This window comes from Emydura macquarii, unplaced genomic scaffold (genome assembly GCF_026122565.2).
Source record: "Emydura macquarii macquarii isolate MOO-44397 ecotype Brisbane River unplaced genomic scaffold, CSIRO-AGI_Emac_v2 contig_2448, whole genome shotgun sequence".
NCBI classification, from domain to species: Eukaryota; Metazoa; Chordata; order Testudines; family Chelidae; genus Emydura; species Emydura macquarii.
In genome coordinates this window covers 949,490-970,040 of record NW_027132585.1, presented here as the reverse complement: position 1 = coordinate 970,040, position 20,551 = coordinate 949,490, and the positions used below count along the sequence as shown (strand labels likewise).

The window sequence follows — 20,551 nt, the reverse complement described above, 5'->3', positions numbered from 1 at the left end:
ATAACCTCAATCACGGCATCTTTTTCTCATTGACATTATTTAAAAACAAATATCCTTACTTGCAGGGACAAATGAGATCACACTGACTTCTTTGATACATATTAAAGTCTTTTATACAGTGCTATTGTATTTACACTTTCATATCTGAAATAGGAAGAGGTTTATTTTTTTGGATATTGAAGTCCCACAAGGACAGACATATTCCAAACATGAGCTTGGTCATTCCAGCATCTCCAAAAGGAAGCAGGTTTTTCAATAAATAACATTCCTGTCTAATCTACTCATGGGTGATTTTTTATTATCCTATGAAGGTGTTCTAAACCCCTCATGGAACTCAATTATGCTTTGAGAATGAAAAGCAAGATAGAATATTTCATTGTAAAAGAGAGATCTTTTTTTTTTTCCTGACTGAGTAGCTTTACTAAATCTACCATAAATAGCTCTTCTCATTCTGCACCCCAAAACAAAAAGAATGTATAATAGAGTATATACAGATGGCTGAAAGGTAATTTTACTGTCAGGTGTAGCTAGCTAAAGCATTCTGTAGATGATGACTGGCAGGGCTCACATTGGGCTAGGTCACTCTGGTTTGGTGATTGAAGCCCAAATCCTGAAAGGGAAATAAATAAGAGCTAGGTATCTCACTGCCTTTGAGGAACTGGGCCTCAGCACTATTTTAAATTATTGTTAGGCTACTATCTTTTTTCATCAGAATCCTTTTTCTTAAAAAAAAAAAAAAGTAAATCTCGATCCCCTAATGTTTGCAGACTAAATCTTGAGAACCGGAAACAAGTGTAAACTGATACAGTGGTGCCTATCTGAGAATGCACAGAGCCTACCTACATCAATGAGTCTGAGAAGTCTGAACTTCCCCATTCATCTCAACAAAGTGTTCTTCCCAAATGCCCAGTGATGACAATATAAATGGCAACATCATTAACTATTTCACTGACACCAGATCGTGTAAGAAAGGAGAGGGATGATCACAGATTTGCAGGCTACAGTGAGTTATATTTTGATATTACTAGTGGATAGTATTTGGGAGAAAAAATCAGTTTAATCTGATCTCGGATTACAAACCCTATTATGCACTAATTATAATGGCATCATTATTGCATGACATCACTACTGGACAAAATTAGGGTAGGGCAGATGAAATAACTGTGCATTTCCATACCTTAGCATGTTTGAATTTCTTTTAAGTTTATCCTAAATTCTGAGTCTCCTAGATTTCTGATACTTTTCATAGATTTTTAGATTTGAAGCCTGAAGCGATCATCAGATAATTTAATCTGATCCCTTTTATAACACAGGAATATAATTTCATCCATTTACTTGTTTTGGGGACAATTACAACAACCCTGTATTGTTTTTACCCTTAAATTACTGATATATGTTTAGTCTTAATGCCAATTTAATATTGTTTTTATCTGTAAATATTACATATATATCACTCAAATCCCATGCACACACATTTCAGATTATGGTTCTGTTAGATGGTCTGTTTCCCCATCACTAGGGTTACCTATACTCTATGTTAGAAGAAATCCACAGATTTAACTATTCCCTATGGAAGATATTATGCAAAAGAAGAGAGAAGGAAATGGAAAATATCACTTGAATTCTGAAATACCCATATGTCTGAAATAGCATCTTTCTTGCTTTCAGCACAATTGAAATATGTTCTATTTAATTAAAGTGGATAACTATATTGAATGCAGGATTTGCAAAACAGTGTGTTTCTCATATTTTGAAAAATAAAATCAGAAATGGAAGAGACCATATAGTTTAACCATCTCCCTGTACAATACTGTATTTTATCCTAATTACTTTAGAAAAAAATATTCACATATCTAATCTAGAATTTGTGTTAAAATCTTAATGGGATTTGTAAGATTTTTCTAGTAGTAATGTAATTTAGTTTTGTATTTTCTCTCTCTGTTCACATTTATTTGAATACAAAAATCAGTACAATGACTAAAAAGTACAGATACAACCAGGAAAACCCCCAGATACAAAACAAAAAACAAAACAAAAAACCCTACATCTGAATTCTCCCCACACCACACTCTATCTCTTGAAAACTAGAAGGTCAATCTAGTATTATAGACCCCTGTGTTGACCACTGTTCTGCCAAACTCATTCTTTTTTCTCTGCCACTCACAGCAACCAAATAACTGCACAAATAGCATGGAGAGAGTGTCTCTCTCTCTCTCACACACACACACACACCTTCCTTTCCACACCTAAACATTCTGAAAGACAGAACCAGAAACAAGATCCTGATGTATAAACAAACCCTGATAAAACTTCCTTGATAAAAGGAAGAAAATGTAGATAAGCAGCCCCTAAATTCAAAACTGATTGCTTGACCTCAGCTGCATAATTATCTCAACCAGCAACACTCAGACCCCTATTCTATTTGTTATTTCCCCTCCTTATGCCTGCCAGTAAGATGTGGGTTTATTATTATTGTTCCATTCACAATTAAGGCACCATTATCCAATAAAAGAATCCATTAACATAACAGAATGAATAATTAATCTATTAGCAGTTTATTATATAAATCATTGAGGGCTTGTAATTAACCAGTCCCATAATTTTCTCAAGTTATTTCATAATACAGAACATTAATGTTTTACACCATGACAAACTCTATATTTGAACACATTTGAAGTCCATAAGGTGAGTTTTGTACACAGGCTTTTGGTATTTTATGACATTAATGATATAATTTCTGCTTATTGTGGGCTAAGTTGTGGTTCACAGCTCTTGAGGAGGGGCTGGGCTAGACTGGGCAGGACAGGACAGGCAGACTACTCCAGTGGCCTGTCCCATAGGTATTGTGCATGAAACAGGTACAATTTCTCTGAGAGCCTGGAGGGAATCTGGCCACTACTATTCCTTTTGCAAAAGTACAGTATGTGCTCTCCCACTGTAGGGCAACTATGGTCATCTGTGCAGAAAGCAGATCATAAGGCCAGGCCTTTCTAAGCTGGATATCAGGAAAAACTTTTTCACTAGAAGGGTGGTGAAGCACTGGAATGGGTTACCTAGGGAGGTGGTGGAATCTCCATCTTTAGATGTTTTTAGGGTTCGGCTTGACAAAGCCCTGGCTGGGATGATTTAGATGAGGTTGGTCCTGCTTTGGGCAGGGTGTTGGATTAGATGACCTCCTTGGATCCCTCCCAACCCTAATATTCTGTGATTCTATGCCTATTCCATTCTACATAGATTCTTATATCACCTTCATCACCAGAGTGTCTGAGACACAAATCCTCAAAGGCATTGAAGTGTGTAATTCCCGCTAGGACATAGAGACCTAAATATCTTTTGAGGATCTGGGCCTGAATGCCTCCTGTCCCTCTCTGTGTATCTTTTGGAAAGATTAACACTGCAGTAGGCCTTAGAGTGAAACAGTCTATATGTTCTCTGATTGCAAGGATATTGCTGTGCTCTGGATCCAGATTTTTAAACATCCATAGGTCAGCCTATTACAAAGATAGGGAAATATTTTTGAATTGTGAATACCACTAGATGACCAGATTCTTCCACTTTTATTCAGGTAACTTCAATGGATTTACCTGTCGACCAAGGTACTACTCAGTGTGAGTAAGGGCATCAGAACTTGGCCAAGAGATTACTGGAACTCTAGTTCTATAGGTTTTTTATAATATTCCAATTTTTTGGTGTTAATCAGAGTCACTCTTGAGCTGAAAGTATTTTGAAGTTCATTTAAATATCTTAATCTACTTAAAGGTCAGTTAAGTATCTTATAGCCGGCACCAATGTTAAAAAAAAAAAAAAGAAACAAAAAAAGAAACAAAACAAAACAACAAAAAAACTACAGAAAGTGCAGGACATACACAAAGCCAGCACCGACATTATATAATTATACATATTTAGGAGCATGCATAAAGCCAGAACTGACATTATAAAAATGTCTGCAGAAGTAGGTACAAAAAATAGTGCACATGTTGAAGAAATACATAGAGGAGTGGTGGAATAGCCATTTCAGCTCTTCATCTTGGTGGTTTTGAGCAAGGGTCTGTCTCTTTTGTCAAGTCAATCTTTCCTCCTTTCCCTTCAGTTACCTGCAATGAGGAGCTTTTTCCTTCTCTCTCCTGTGGAAGTCTTGAAAGAGAGATGATAATCTCCCTGGATTTGGTCCTTCCTCCTAGAAGCACAGAAATGGCATTGTGCCAAACTCCAATAAATTCAGAAACAAGTTTGGTTCAGAAACTATACTCCATGATCTATTCTAAATTCTTCAGAAAGAGTGTTCTCATCACAGTTCGTTACTGACAACTCCTGTCAGCAAAGTTTTGACATCAGAAGTGTCTAGTAGGGGAATCAGTAGGTTTTTTTTACATATTTATCGCACAATTTAAAATTGAAAGAAGAAAAGAAATACTTGACGTTGACTGCAGTTAAAAAATTAAATACACAAAAGGCAGGATATTTAAAGTTATGTTTCCTCCAGCAACTACAAGACCCCTTGCATATAGCATTATATATATTACATTTACTGTAAAAATAATGTATAACTATGAATTTGACTATAAATATAGTAATAACTTTTCTTTCTATTTTTAATATTCAGATGTAGCCCCTATAACCTAATAGCAGACATATGGACATATTTATACACAAATGTTAGATTACAGGGGCTACATTCTCAGCCATTGTAAATTGGTCTACTGAGGACACAAAAGAGATGAAGATATATTTAAGCTGAGGACCCTATGCGTGATTGTAGATACGGTTGGCGTGGCTTTTATGAGAGGCTGAAGTTTCTGTTGAACAGGACTACTGAGACAGTAGAGCACAGTGTGTAGTGTAGTATAACATAGTATAACTTCTATGTTGTTGTAACTCAGAGCTCTGACCCTGAACTGTGGAATCTTGACCAGATTTGTCGAAGTGGGAACTTTTATGTAACAGCTCTAAATCTTTGAAAACAGATTTTTTCCCCCTCACATTACCTTTTTATTTAAAAATATTTTAAGAATTGCAATAATTATACAATGCATAGAACATTGAAGAGTATGACATAACTTAAACGTGTGCATCCCAGAGATGTCATACTAAAAACAATACATTATTCTATTTCCTCTTTTCTTAAAATTTCCCAATGTTGCTACTGCTATGAGAGGTAGATATATAAAACATGAACTTTAAACTAGATAAATTCACCAAATTCAATAGTGTAAGAAGAGATGAGGCATAAAAAAGACCTTTCAGAACACCTGGGAACATCTTCTGAGCAAAAGGGATGCTGAAAAGCTTAGGAATCACAAATACTTTCACCTTAAACACTCACTTTAAACACCGCAAAGAAATTCTCATAAGGAAGCAACTCCCACTTTTAAAAAAAATGTGTCTTTTGTGTCAGACTCACAGGGCTGTACCATTTAATTTCCAAAGCATTTAGGTGACAGTCTTCAGTGTGTCTTGGATATAGTTGACCTACTTAGATTCTGAAAATGAATTTGGAAGAATGTGAATGGCTTGCAGTAGAATGAAAACCAAAGCAATCCATGGGCATTTGGCTCTGGATAGACATTACTGGTCCGGGAAGACAGATTTAATTTATAGTTTAACATTTTTCTTTAATCTATAATAAAATGATCTCTTTTTATACTTAGAGTTAATTTGTTTAAGCATGCATGACATGGTTGGGCATGAGGGAGAAAGGGATTTTATGCAGACGTGCCAAATAGTTATATGCTATTAGGAAGAGAGTGGAAATGTGCTAAATGAATGACTGTTTGATATTATTTAGCTAGACACACACACACACACACACACACACACACACACACACACACACATTCTCATTTTTAAGTTGGCTTATTCGGTTTTCAGATATTCATTTGAAAGAGATTTTACACTGTATCATTCATATAAGCAGGTATGTCAGGCTATTTCACTTAAACATGTTTATACTTCAAGTTTGTACAATGACTGTTTTACATACTGTATACAATAAGTAATAATCAGCTGTGAAATACAAGACTATAATTCCATCAAGGGGTTCTAGTAACATAAACCATTAGAGTGATGCATGAGTAGATGTATAGTCAGTTCAGTTCAGTTACCTGCATCTGCAACCTACACAGGTTCCTTCTTCTTTCTTAATTTCCTCCATCTATTCCTTCCTTCCTCACAGAGTTCTGGCCACCTCCACTTAGGCAGGCCTAGGTTATTTTTCTGCTCACCCAAAAACTGCTCACATCAGAGAAAAAAAACACAGATTCAACTCTGCTATATAATGGAGACTGACATTTCCCACATCCCAGAGTTATTCTATTAATATTACTTAATGTGATTAGATATATTAAAATCACAGGAGGTGCATATCTGAATATCCTGGGTGTCTCTGCCAAATGCCAAATATTTACAAATATAATACATTACAAAAAAAGAGGGACATCAACCCCATAACTTACAAAATAACTAGGTAACACAAAAAATGAACTAAATTCCCCGCTTATCCCTCCATTACTCCCTAAAATATTGGCTATTTTAAGTTGACAAGAAAATGAGTTCTCATAGAGAGAAATCATGGTAGAAAAGAAAAAAGCAGTAAAAACATGGTTGGCTAGTAAGGTAGAGCCTCTTAAGATCCAGCAGCTGTTTGTTAGGAATTACAAAGGGTTTTGGTAGGCTGTTATGAAAGCATTGCATTCATGCAGAACTTTAATGTGTGTGTGGTGTGACGTATTCAGTAATAGCTTTAGGAACTGCTTATACCTATTTTCCTTTACAGCCCAGCTGTATTGTTCTTGTGGTGCTCTCCAGATTTCCCCAGTAGCAGGGACAAGGTCATGTCTGGGTTTATTTCTGTGGGCAGCAGCTACTACTGAGATCAAAAAATAAACAAGGGAATGAAGATGTGCCCACAAAAGCCACATCTGTGGCTCCTGTTAGCCAAAGGAGCTCCTGCCTGCATTCCTGGTATACAACCTTCTAGACAGTCAGAATGGAACAATATAGCCAGTTGCATCAGAATTACCTGTGGAACTGCACCTGCAGTGCTCAGTTTACACGGGCAGCCCGGAATGAAGCCCATATATCTTACTAATTGAGACGTAATGGAGTAGTATGCTATAAAATTGTTATGGCCATGAGTTTGGGAAGACCAAATTACTCACAAGTAATGAAATCATGACAAAATGATGTAGGTCATCCCAAATGCATGCCAATAAATCCTTTAAACCAGGCCACATCATTATGTATTCTGTACACACCACATTTTTCAGAGATAAACGATAGTAACAATTTAAAGAGCTTTAACAATTTTATTGATACTATTTTTCTAATCCTTCTACTTCTGAGATCTGACTACCACTGTCCAGCTGTTATACTTATAAAAGAAAAGACTAGCAGGATATTATTCGGGGGATAAGGCAATATGCCGCATTTATTGTGAATACAGAAATTTCAAAAGGCTAGCACATTCTCATACTCACACACACACTCACACAGGCACACCCAAAAAGTTCTGCAGGTGGAGTATAATTACCAACCTATGTGTTGCTCATGTCAATTTACTGGCCAGCTAGACTGAGCACAAGAAGGAGACGGCCTCTGTCGGTCATGAACCGATGCTCCTGGATGTTTGCAGAATGAACCCAAAATCCTCATCTTTCACCCCATCTTTATAGTGCTCAGTTCCCATTTGGGTCTATGGATCTTGCTGTATCATGCTGCTTTCATAGGTGGTGGGGTTGTTAATCACTCTTTGTGTTGCAAGTATGACTACTTCCACATTAGCTCTCAAGCTTTGTCTTGTTCCTGACCTTGGGGTGAATCCTCCTGTACTTTGGTGTTATCTCTGTCCCATTCTTTGGCCAGCTGGGTTGTTAAGGTCATCCGGATGGTATATCTTCTTTCCCTTTTTATGGCCATGAAGATTTAGGGCCAGTTCTTCTTTACTCTTTTATCACACACACATACCTCATTCAATCCTCAGGAACAAGCTAATTAATACAAACTTTAAAAGAGTTCAAAAGAAAATACAAACTTAAAAAGAGTTCCAAAGAACACTAAAAATAACATTTGCTACAAATGGAGTTCATTTATTTCAGGCAACAAAACATGGGTCTGCTTATGTCAAGCAGAGTATGCACAGCTCATTTCACAGATGACTACTACATTTACCAATTCAAAATTTTTACTAACAACACTATTCTATGCTTACACAGCCAAACAACAAACAGAGGGAAAGGAAAATTATAACTACTACATTTTAGAAACTTTTACAATTATCTAAAACAGCGTTTCTGTTTGTAATATTGTGGGAATTTTAAGACCGATACTTGGAACCTTCCAGCAACTGTTTTAAGTCTCACTGGAAATTTATAGCCCTAAGGGATTTTATATGATATCATTCCACTAATCTTGATGAGGGGCTAGTGATGCCTATATTACTCTACATTAGCATAATTTTGGAAGGAAATTTCTTATATGATGATGAAGCAGTTTTCTGTAGGTTTTTTTTGTTGGAGATAGATTTGTGAGCAGAATGTAGGCGAAGCAAATACTGGACCCTGAAAAATATAATTTATCACGTGGTTAATCAATTTATATATCCATCTTGTATGATATGATGTATTAATTGAGAAATAATACTGTCTGATCATGTAATTAATGACTTCATCGTCTTACATGTGCGCAACTTTGTGTCATTTTCTATTCATATACATACCCATGTAGCATAGAAGCTTATTAATTTGGACCAATGACTGTGAAACTCACTGAATTATTTAAATCCCCAATATCGAAAGTTATGTATCTGCTTAACTTTACACCATTGCAGGATCAGGGTCTAATCTGAAAATTACTGAGTACATGTACACATACAAAATCAGGCAGGTGTTACAAAATGCACTTTGTTCATCATTTAATTTGTCAATGATATTTTAGTTTCAATTACCTGTGCTAATACTTCATAGTACACTAGTATGTGTGCCATAGTATATTTTGTAAAAATAAGGGAATTTTACTAATATGGGACCTCACAACACCATCTGCATATCTCTGCTGAAAGATGGGGAGAGATTGGCATTTTTTGTGGATTATAAAGTGTCCAGATTAATAAAATTCAGATTAGTGAGTTTCTATGATGTAGCAAACGTATGTGCGTATTCTCTCTCTCTCTTTCTCTCTCTGTATGTATATATAATATATAAATTCCTTTTTAAAGCTCACCATCAGAAGTTAATTCCACTTCTTATGTTTATACTGGTGTATTACTTTAAAGACTTTGTCAAACTGTTTAATGAAGGGTTTAGTCCCTAGTAATGAATGTCATGTTCCTGACAATGAAATCCAGTAAAACGGTTTGAAGTGATATATAGGGATTGTTGACTTTGTTATAGAATACACACCGAGTCTGGTTTGTCTAATACTGTCTGCAGTCTGGCTGAGATATAATATGCACAGCCCACCAGTATGATACCTGCTGTGACTTTGCATTATGTTTCAAAATAATAGGTTCTTCTAGAGGAATGAATGCCTTATAGTACAGTAATTGATTGCAAGCATCAATACAGCAGCTGCCTTTGTGCACTCAGGAATATCTTTATTTTAGGATTGTTCCTTTTTTAATATCCTTACTCTATTTTATATATATATATATATATATATATATATATATATATATATATATATATATATAGTAGTGCCAATTATTTCTTAGGGATATTATTTCAGAGGCTTCTTGTGGAACCGCTAACAGTAGGGGAGGAGCTATAAAAGTGAAAAGAGAGCACCATTTTTACTGATAATATTCTATTAATATAGTTAAAACTCGCACCAAATTTGCCATATATATATATATATATATATATATATATATATATATATATACACATATGAGATTAGATAGATTCCAGTGGAAGGATAGATAGCTTTTAATAGTAGAACACTGTTCAGGTGATTTTCATGATTAACATAAGTTTAAAAATTAACTTAGAAGACAGGAATACTGTGAAGAAATACATAAACTCAGCTGTAATATTTAGTAAGCGCTCATGACAGGCGTCAGGAGAAAAAGTTCAGCTCTTTTATTTACTGCACAAACTTTCTGTTCACTCCAGTCTGTTAAGATTTTTAGAAATGTCTAGTTTACATGTGGTCCATTCAGTCTTAATACAGTCCTAGTCATTGCTATAGCATTTTATAATCTTATTTGCAAGCCATTCCTATGCTAGGCTGTTTATCTGAGGTGCTTATATGGCTCTAATTATTGTGTTATCTGAGCACCTCACAACCTTTAATGTATTTTTCTTCATATCACCTCTGCGAAGTAGGGAAGTTCTATTATCCTCATTTAATACATAGGAAGCTGAGGCACAAAAAGACTAAATCATTTGCCTGAGTTCACATACGAAGTCTGATACAGCGGGGAATTGAACCTATGTCTACAGTTAATGTCCTGACCATAAGCCCAACCTCCCGCTTAAGTAACTGGATACATGTTCTTATACCCCCAGGAATAACATTATATACACATTGGTATACAAAAGGGCTGCTGCCAGATGTGGGAGAGATGGGACCTTGTCCCTGGCTATGGATTGGCTGGGTACCAGGGATGGCAGTGTTGCTATTATGAACAAGTAACTGGGGCACCAAACTCCCTCTCAATGAAATGTTAGGAGAGAAGCAAGGCCAGGGAAAGTGATAATGAGAGGGAGAGAGATGTAGGGCTAGCTTCCATAGTTACATATCAAGCAAGTGGATAAACCTTTCCTCCACAGGCAAGGACATGAAAACAGAACTTTCACCATCAGCCTATCCAGAAGGAAGAAGAAAAAACACCCAAGCCAGTGGCAGGATACATAAGTCACCCAGAGGAAGGGGAAGTGAACTGAAGCACAAGGCTTTGGTTACTATGGATATTCTTCCATCACTGTGGGTATGTCTACCTAGCCGTCAAAGTACATACCTACGGGGTTGGGTGGGAGTGTAGTCAGGTGGCTAGGCTGAGCTGACACTCTAGCATATTGCTATTGTTAGTATCCTAGCTTGAGCAGAGATATTGTTTGTATGTCTGTCCATGTTGGGATGTGTGTCTACATCCCAGCTGCTGTGTAGACATACCCTGTATTGTTTAAATGACATTTTGCTATTGTTGTTTATTAAAACTCTTCAATTGGTTACAAGAAATCTTTAGTTTTAACATTTTTCCCAAACACCAGAAATATTGAGGAACTTTTGAGAGAAGAAAAATTCCCATATGTCTAATCCTTAATGCAGATTGGACTATGGAGCGTGGGTTTTTTTGTATGTTTTAGACATATTGGAGAAATTAGTTCTGTAGGGGACTGTTAACAGGGTTTAGGACAGTTGTACATATTGCTGTCATAGTTCTCTCTCCACTAACGTTCCAGAGAGATATTGAGTTCTTTAGTTTAGAATTCATCAGAAACCTCAAAGAGGTGAGGCGAGGAAGATCAACTCTCTAAAGTGGCCTTTGTCTTACTTTTGCTTCTTGATTATTTCCCACTATTACTGTCACTCATGAAGCACTCCAGAGAGAGCCTGTGAGGCTCTTCGTGTTCCCTGTGAACAGGCAAAGCTGCCTGTCAGTCATAACTGCACCTGTGGAATTAAACTCCCATTCCGATTAAGCACTAGACAGAGGGCAGCTTGGATAAAGCACAGCTATTTGTGATGGTTAATGCTGACCGCCAATCCCTGTTGAGCTGCTAATGCAGAAGGGTTCTCTGCTGACAGACACACCAGAGGTGTCGAGAAATTATATCTGATGATAGCTGTGCTATTCTTGCCTCAGTAGTGTCCTGAAGCTCTAGGGCACACCACCCTTGAGTGTGAAGCCCTTCAAGCTGCTACCTCAAAGAGAATTCACACTTCATGAATATTTCATAAGCTCAAAACCAAGCAGATTTTGATTAAATAGCATTTTGTTGTGAAAATTTTACCTAATTCTGCCTCTATTTATAAATGTTTTTTCCTAAGATTCTTCATACACATGGGAGGGTGAATGAACATTTAGAAATGATACATATTATATCCTTCACAAAGCTGAGTGAGGAATTGATATTTTGATTCAGTGACTGAATAGAGAAACTAAAAAAATTAAGTTTCTAATGGAAACTGATTTCCCAGCCTCAGTTTTTCTCTTCAAAATGAAAAACCAGAAAAAAAAAAATCATTTAGGTCAAACAAAATATTTTAATGTCATTTTGAATTGACACCTAATTTAAAAAATATCAGTTTGAAATGAAATGGTTCATTCTGAAAATGTCAAAATAAAACATTTGACATTTCTGAATTTTTTGGGGGGCCAAAACTATTCCCCAAGCTCAACCAAAATTCATAAATAGTTTCAGTTTCCTAAAAATGACATTTTGGGGACAAACTTGTTGTTTGCCAAAAAATATTTTTCCAGCTTTACTCCTTAATCATTGATACACAATTTCCTATACACAGTTGCCAAGTGGTCCAGCATCACCAAAATCACTGCCTGATACTCAGCAAGAGATAAAACATGATTTTTGATAGGCTCTTTTGTATTCTGAAAATCTATTGGTAGTGGTAGTACCAAGTCTACATATCACAGTAATACTCAAAAGCCCCAATCCTGCTGAGGGACCTCTTGTACTAGGTGCAGTTTCCCTCAGTATCCACTCCTTGACCAGAATCTAAGCTTTTATTTCCAGCCCTCACAACTGATAGCAAATTTTGCTATTTCTTCCGTCATGGATGGCCCCCTCACAGAAGAACAAGTGTGGTTCCATTGCATACGATTTAGAAATTCTATGCACTGAACAGAGATCCTGTCTCCATAGTGGGTCCCTTCATGATGCTGTGCAGCAGTAATGTAAGAGCATAGTCAGCTACCAGTTTTTTTCTTTGTGTAATGACTGGCACAACAGAGGTGAAGGTATTCCTGCCCAGACATTAAAGTAGCAGTCATGGGACACCTCCGCTGCTGTGAATCAACTGAATGTCAAAGAGGGGGAAGTTGCTTCCCCAACCTAAGAAGAACTCACCTGTGTACAGTCCTGTTACATTTTGAGGCTAGCACTCGGGCTTGAGATTGTTCACCCCTGTACAGTTGCAAGGATCATTCTGCAATGTCAGGAATAGACTTCTTTTAATTTATCCATTTGAATCCTTTTGCGCAGCAAAGCCCATTAACATAGGTTGAGGATCTGGTCCATGGAATCTGCCTTGCATTATATTTGAGTCACATTTGGAAGATGTTCTGCACAACCAGAAGAGCTAAAAATTTACTTTTTATTAAATAAAATCTTAACTTCTGGAGAAACTAATGGAAAAACCCCACATTAGCCTTGTAGTGTTTTCTGCTCAACACTGGATTGATGAGATGTGAAACCTTGTTAGAGCCTCCTAAAGAGGAGAAATTTTATGTGCACACTGACAAAGAGCAATGAAAGATCAAATTAAGACCATCATAAAACACTTAGTAAGTAGAAATAATTATTCCTTTAATCTGATCTAAAACAGGAGAGGCCAAACGAGGGAGTGGTATACTCTCACTACCTCTTTCCAAACCAAAAATGGAGACACATTCACATAGATTCTTAAGACCAGAAGGGAACTCAGATCATCTCGTTTGGAATCCTGTATAACACAGGCCATAGAATTCCACATAGTTACTCCTGTATTGAGCCCACTAACTTGTGTTTGACTAAAACTTCATCCAGAAATCCAACCAGTTTTGAGTTGAAGATTTCAATACCTGGAGAATCCACTTCTTCCCTAGGTATTCTAAGGTATACATAACAAAAAACAAGCATCCATACAAAAAAAACCCACAACAAAACAGAAATGGAAAATAGAAAGTGAGTAAAACTCACTATACAACCTCTACATAACTTTTGATTAAGATTTTTTCTATTGGAATTAAATACTTAAATTGAACCACACACTTGTTAGGGATTGGAGACAATTTCGGTTTGGAGTGATCTAACTTTGGCTGCCAGTACAGTACTATGAGCAAGTGATTCTCCTATTTGATCCAAGACAAAAATCCACATGTCCTATGGTAGGGTCAAAATTGATCTCCCTTCTGTGGTCCTACTTTACCAGTAAACTAATGAACAATAAAACAACATAAAATCCAGTCAAGATTTCATCCCAAGCTTGACTGCTCAGCTCAAGCACTAGGTTCCCTTTGCCTCAGGCCTCAATTTCTCTGTCAGGACAGTTCCCTGCACAGCATGCTTCCTCCCTTTTATATAGTCCATCTGGGTGGCCGTCCCACCTGGCTTGATATTAGCAGTAGGTTTTAACAAGTGAGTACCTATCTCCAGAAGAGTCCATATACGTCTTCCTACTCTGGTCCAGTGTAGAATATCTCCACATTATCACATGCATGCAGCATTAACAAATCAGACCTGATAATTATCAGTTATAAAGTCTTTTGTTTTATGAAGAACTAAGATATTAATGGTAGTGGTATTTTTTATAATATCAAATATGACATTCAACACTTCCCCTAGTACTTTCTGACACAAGGTGGTTCCTAAATATGGGCATGAGTATATTTTCTCCTTAGAATACAGACTAATTAATAGTTTGAACAAGCAAGCCAAAGGACTGCAGTGGAGTTAGCAACCTAACATTAGATGGAACAGGCTCTATAGTATGTATAAATTATGTATATTATGAAACACCATTTTTTAAAAGACCATGATATTGAGCTGAATCTCCATTCCAACAACTAGAATGGAGGACAGTGGGGATTAGATTAGGGTATTAGATGGACTCAGGAGATAGCAGATGAATTGCTACTTCCCCCAGAGACTTACCCTGTGATCTTGTGTCAGAAAGAATTTGCAGCTGTGCCTGCTCAGTCTCTGGGCAGCCTTTGAGCACTGTTGAGCCCACAGCAGGGCCACCTGATTGACCACTCCATCTGATTGGCCAAGAAAGTCAGAAAATCTGTTCTTAAACCCAAAAGCAACAAATGATTTCTGGCTGCCCAGTGCCTATGTTTGCAGCTGTAATCTCTTTTGTGCCAGCCTTGCACCAGTTTGCTCCAACACTGCTTGGTTCCTGACTCCAGCTTTGACCTTCAGTGCCGTTCCTGGCCTGATTGTCGCTGTTTTGACTACTCCGCCTGACTACCAACGTCCTGGTTTGTGACACCTTAGACAAGTCTCTTAATTTCTCTTGTTTTGATTTCCCATATATACAAATTGATATGAAAGTACTTCTGTTTTTCCACCCTTTATTTTATTCATTTAGATTGTGTGAGCTGTCGGGTAAGGTTGTCTTCTAATTTGTGTGTGTGTACGGAACCCAAGCCAATGGGGCTTCACTCTCAGTTGGTGCCTATAGTCAGTACTGCACAAGAAATAATAATAAATGCTGATTTAAGTTATTAAGTTTGGATGGCTAAAATGCAACAAAATACTGTGAAAAGAACCCTCTTCTTGAGGTAAGGCAGTCCCATCCCTGGAGACATTTTCAGCTAGAACAAGTGTTGGGAACAATTCTTCACTGGTAGAGTACTAAGTTGACCTATGGATGTTTTCCATCTCTAAAACCTGTCTCTATGATCTCTTCAAGAAATAAACTTGTGATTTGGAATGCTGTTTAGCTAAAAATCATTTGTGCCTTATTAGTAGAGATCTGCCAATAACAGCCACCTACTGTTCCATACCCGTTTCAAGAACAGTCACTAAACTTCTGCTTTATAGGAACACTTGATTTTTTTTTTTTTTTTTTGGACATGCCTTCCAAATAATTGAATTGAACTACTAATAAAAAATGTTGCTGTACATATTTAAATATGAAGTGATTCACTTTTAGGAGACTAAGTGAATAAAAAACAACAAATTATTCAATGTTTAAGCAAGATATCAGAGATAAAAGTATTTTATAAGGTGTCTGACCAACGAACGAATTGTCACTGTTCACTATTGTGTAATGAAGTGGAGCAGGAGCATGCTTGCAAGATTATGCAACATGAAGGGAGTGTGGGTTGTTTGTTTTAATAAATACTGCATATCAGATTGAAATTCCTAACTTTTCTCAGGCAGTCTTTCATACCTCCATTGGTTGGGGCTCAGTCTAGCAGGTATTGAGTGTTGATAACTCTCATTGATGTTTATGCCAGCAAAGGGTATTCAATAACTCACAGAATCAACTCACAGGGTTTTTGTTGATTATTTTATTTTTCACAAGTTTAGTCAGAAGAAAAGTGTTTCTAACTCCTGTTTTAGAAAGCCTTGCAATTGCTCTTAAAAGGAGGGTAAATTGGAGGCCAAAACAGAAGTTAAACTAAACTAATAGGACTTAATATATAGCCCCATCTTGTCTTTATAATCATTAAATATATACCGTGCACGTTCTCAAAAGTTTTGAGTGTTGTCATAGCTCTGTTTCCACTAAAAACAATAGTGACGCTTACTTGACTTAATGGGAACAGAGGCCAATGCTTGAGTGTTTTTGAAAATCCCACCTCAAGGTCTATGATCTTCCAGCGATATTAATCACAGTTATTGCATTAGTGTCCTTCTAGCTCAAAATATTTTAAATGTTTGCAACACTGAGAGAATAAAAAGAGAGAGGGATTAGTTATCATAATTTAAGGAGACGCAGTTAGGAGTTTTCGTATGAAATTAACTATTTTCAGGAGTCCCTTCTTGGAGTTTAGATGAAATGAGAGGTCCAGATGAGGGGTGGCAGTAGACCAAAACAGCCCTGCAGTCTGGGAAACCATCTTTGGAAGAAGGAGAAAAGTTGAGATCAGTCCATTGCCCTTCTTAACTTTTTTCTTGTCCTCTGATTGCAGGGAAATCCACTATGATACCACCATATTTAAGACTTCAGGATTTATGAAATATCACTTTTGTTAAAGGAGAGAAGATTCAGGAAACTGTACACGGCTTACCTTGCAAAATTTCCTCCAAATCCTTCATTCAGGATGATGACCTTCAATGTCAGAGGAGAAAGCAGAAGATATGACCTCCAAACCACATGGATCCATGAAGAAAGGAAGTCTCAGACTTGTATATGCATTGCCACACTTTCCTCCTCATCTGAAGGTGCTATGCCACAGCTTGAGAATTCCCCTTCTGTGAGGAGTGGATGGCCCAAAGCAGCTACTCCTTCTGCTAAGATTGTAAGGAAGGAATTTACTGTACCTACTGTTTCAGAGAAGACTATGCCACATAGCATGGCTCATCTGCCCACCCAATTCCAGCAAGTGCTCAGCAGATCCACTGAGGTTTGGCCACTTGTGAACTGGAGTATTTTCAATAAGCTCCCTAGGAAGCATTGGAAACCTGTTGAATTGGTTCAATATCCCCCTTTCCATAGGTTGGAGGTCACAATCAGAACATACACAGGGGTAAAAAAAAAAATTCTAATCTAAATAAAACTGTCAACCAGTTAATATATACAAGCCTGTTCTGCTGTTCTGTTTCTCCTTTAATACAAGTCTGGAGTACAGATTACTCTCAAATGTGTGTGTATATAACAGATCATCTCGCCACAAAAAGTTGCAATCTTCCTTTTTGTCACTGATTTAATAAAAAAGAAACAATTTTGGCCTGTTCCATTAGCTAATCTTTTATTACTGTGAGCATCAAAGCCCAAACAACTTCCTGAAGAATTTTAAAATGCAATTTTTAAAAAACTCTTGCTTTCCTTGTGCCAGCCTATTAGGTGTAAATTAATATACATTATGTTCTTTTTCCCCAGCTTCCTCTAAGAAATTGAAAGCCACACATATATCTCCAACAACACTGAGTGCTAGGAAGACCTTTTGAAGGAGTGAGGAGATTATTTTTACATTTTATTTTCTGTATCAGCTGATATGTTTGCCATAATTGTGTCATTGTATATATAAGAACCTTCTTCCTCCTTTTCATTTTAGTACCTGTCTTGCATAAGGCAAAATGTTTGCTAAACTACTACCAGGGGAAAAAATGAATTAAAAAGATGAAAATTCTGTATCATCTATTGTACCTTATGTGGCATACAGGATCCAATTCTATTTTCTTAGACGTCAAAGGGAGTTTTCCAGTTGTTTCCAATGGTAGCAGGATTGTGTTATTAGTAAACTACAATGAGAACAGGAAACAATCTGAGGATGTAAAGGCTGAATTTTGAAAAAAGAAGCCAGACATGTTCAAGAGTCTATTGTAACAAAAGTAAGAATTGCAAAGCATTGATTTTTGTGTGTGTGTTTGTGTGTGTAATTCATTTCCTGAGCTTAAGAACAAACTTGTTCCATCCTAACTAATTCCGATTGGGTTGTAAGAACAACTGAAAACATGTTTTTTAGTGTAACAAAATAATTACCAACGTAACTGGTGAATAAAACACGTGAAAGCTTAGTATTCTTGCATATTTTCCCCTATTTTAACTGGTTAATAAATAATCTATGTGGGAAAGAGACTCTCTTACTTTGTCTGTAGAACTCTCAGCACAATTAGGCACTAATCACAACTTTGAGCCTCTGAACGCTACTGAAATACATATAATACATAACAGTATTGATTAGAAGAATTTATTGAAGTAATGTACGTGATGGTGCAAGATGTGGCATAGACATACATGGACACTTTCAGCAATCCAATTTCCCCATCTGTCTGCTGGGAGGATAATGCTGAGAGTCAATTCAACATGGCTGTTAAAACAGAGAGCAACAGATTGTGCTTCTTCAGTGAGGCTTGTATTTGTTCTTTGTTTTTTCCTTATCTTTAATCTCAAAAGCCACTCACACTGAAAATGCATGTTTTCTCTTTCCTCTGGTGTAACAGGCTAGCCTGCCCATTTAAAGACTAAGAAGCTGTGGGCTAGTCAACCCTATTTAATTAGCTCTTTCCAGCCATATGTATGCTGTAGGCAGAATTTAGAAAGGGAGGAAGCCCAGCATTTTGGAGATAGTTGTGGAGCAGAGCACTTGAGCTTGACTCCAGTCAGGAAAGCTGGGTCACAGGAGTGTGGTGGGCCCCTGGAAGGCAGTCTATAACATCTAGAAATTGAATGAGCTTTAAAATTACGTTGACTAGTCACAGCTGATCGTGATTATTGAATGACAAAGATTGCAACAGCTGTAACATGCTAATAAACAAATCTTTATTCAGAAAATCCTCCTTCATCCTTCAGTTTTCATGTGTCTGTCCTTAACTGTTCTATTCCTTCAATCTGGGCCTGCTTAGAGTGTGTTTTAGCCAGTGTACATTATCTCATGAGGGTCTTTTCAGGAGCAATAAAATCTAGGCTATGTGTTTTGAAGCGCAGAACCACACAACAGCGAGCGAAAATCACAGTGCTCCAGTGGGAGCTCCCAGAAGCACTGACTAATTTTTCAAATAGGGATACCTAAAATTAGGCAACAATCCCACAGTTAGACATCTAAAGATTGGGGCTGATTGCCAAAAGCTCTGAGCACCTGAGGCTCACATTGATACCAATGGGACATGTCAATGTTCATATCCTCAAAAAATCATGACTCTATTCAGAAACCTAAATCACAATTTATAGTCACTTTCCTTTGAAAATGTTGGCCATTGTGCCTGAGGCAGATACATTTCCTGCCAGCATTCAGCAGGAACATGGACTAGAGAAGTCTCTGCTACACAGTTTACAGGGCACAGTGTATATTTCTGTGCATGAGACCCGTCTTGCTAGGTGGTGCAGAAGAAGGTAGGATTATGTTCCCTTCTTTCTGAAAGGCCAGTACTTGAGAAATTTTTGAACTCACTGTGAACAAGGACGGGGACTGTCTCTTACCCAGGGAGAGCATAGGGGTTTATGTGTGTGTATTGTTCCTTGTGCCCTGATCCTCTATCTTTCAGTACTCAGGGATGGCTATTAATTGTCTCCTGGAACAACAGCTTATTATGTCTCCCATCAGGTACATTTCCCACATCACTGTTTTGGTCACCATTAGTTAAACTCAGTTAACATTTCTATGCTTTCTGCCCTCTCTCTTCCAAAAAAGGAGGGGATATTACGTACCCATTTGCTCAGACATATCCAGTAAGATTACCACCGGCATGAGTGTTAGTGCCCATTACAGATACAGTGTTAGTTCCCATAACATTACCATTGGTTAAAAGGAACTGTCAAAATAATTAGGTATGGTGGTCACTTTCCCTCACTGTTTTCTGTACCTTCTTAAATGCCTGAAAATCATTGGCTCCTTTTCCAGTGGCTCCCTTATTTTTCTTTTTGGCAAGCATTGATATTTTTTCTGACTGAAATGAAAGCTGAAATTAATATGACTGACTCTGTTGGGTTTTTTTTTTTAGAACCGCTTCAAGTTATTTAGCAGCGTATCGTGCCAAGAGCATCTTTTTTTATTCAGTGGCATCATCAGTTGCTATCAGCACAGTACTGGGGTTGTGCTTATTAACTGCTGCTGCAAAAACAGCACAAGAAGCTAAAGACCTTCGGCAATATTCTTTCCTCTGCTCCTTTAGGAAGAGCGGAGTAAATACAGGCATTCATCACCAAGACTAGGGAGACTACTGGCTCCATTGCATGCGCCCCACATCCCTACAACCCAATGTGGACCCTTCTATTGGAG

The 20,551-nt window shown here is 37.3% G+C and overlaps 1 long non-coding RNA gene across 4 annotated transcripts; it reads left to right on the top strand.

Moving 5' to 3' along the window:
- The first annotated feature begins 799 nt into the window (after positions 1–799).
- LOC137162640 (uncharacterized) lies at positions 800–18,565 on the top strand. Of its 4 annotated transcripts, none has more exons than XR_010922441.1 (2): positions 800–1,003; positions 16,802–18,565. It is a non-coding gene; the product is annotated as an uncharacterized lncRNA (long non-coding RNA). The 4 variants fall into 4 exon arrangements; XR_010922440.1 differs by lacking the exon at positions 800–1,003 and adding an exon at positions 2,599–2,685; XR_010922443.1 differs by lacking the exon at positions 800–1,003 and adding an exon at positions 10,862–10,924.
- Positions 18,566–20,551: the final 1,986 nt, after the last annotated feature.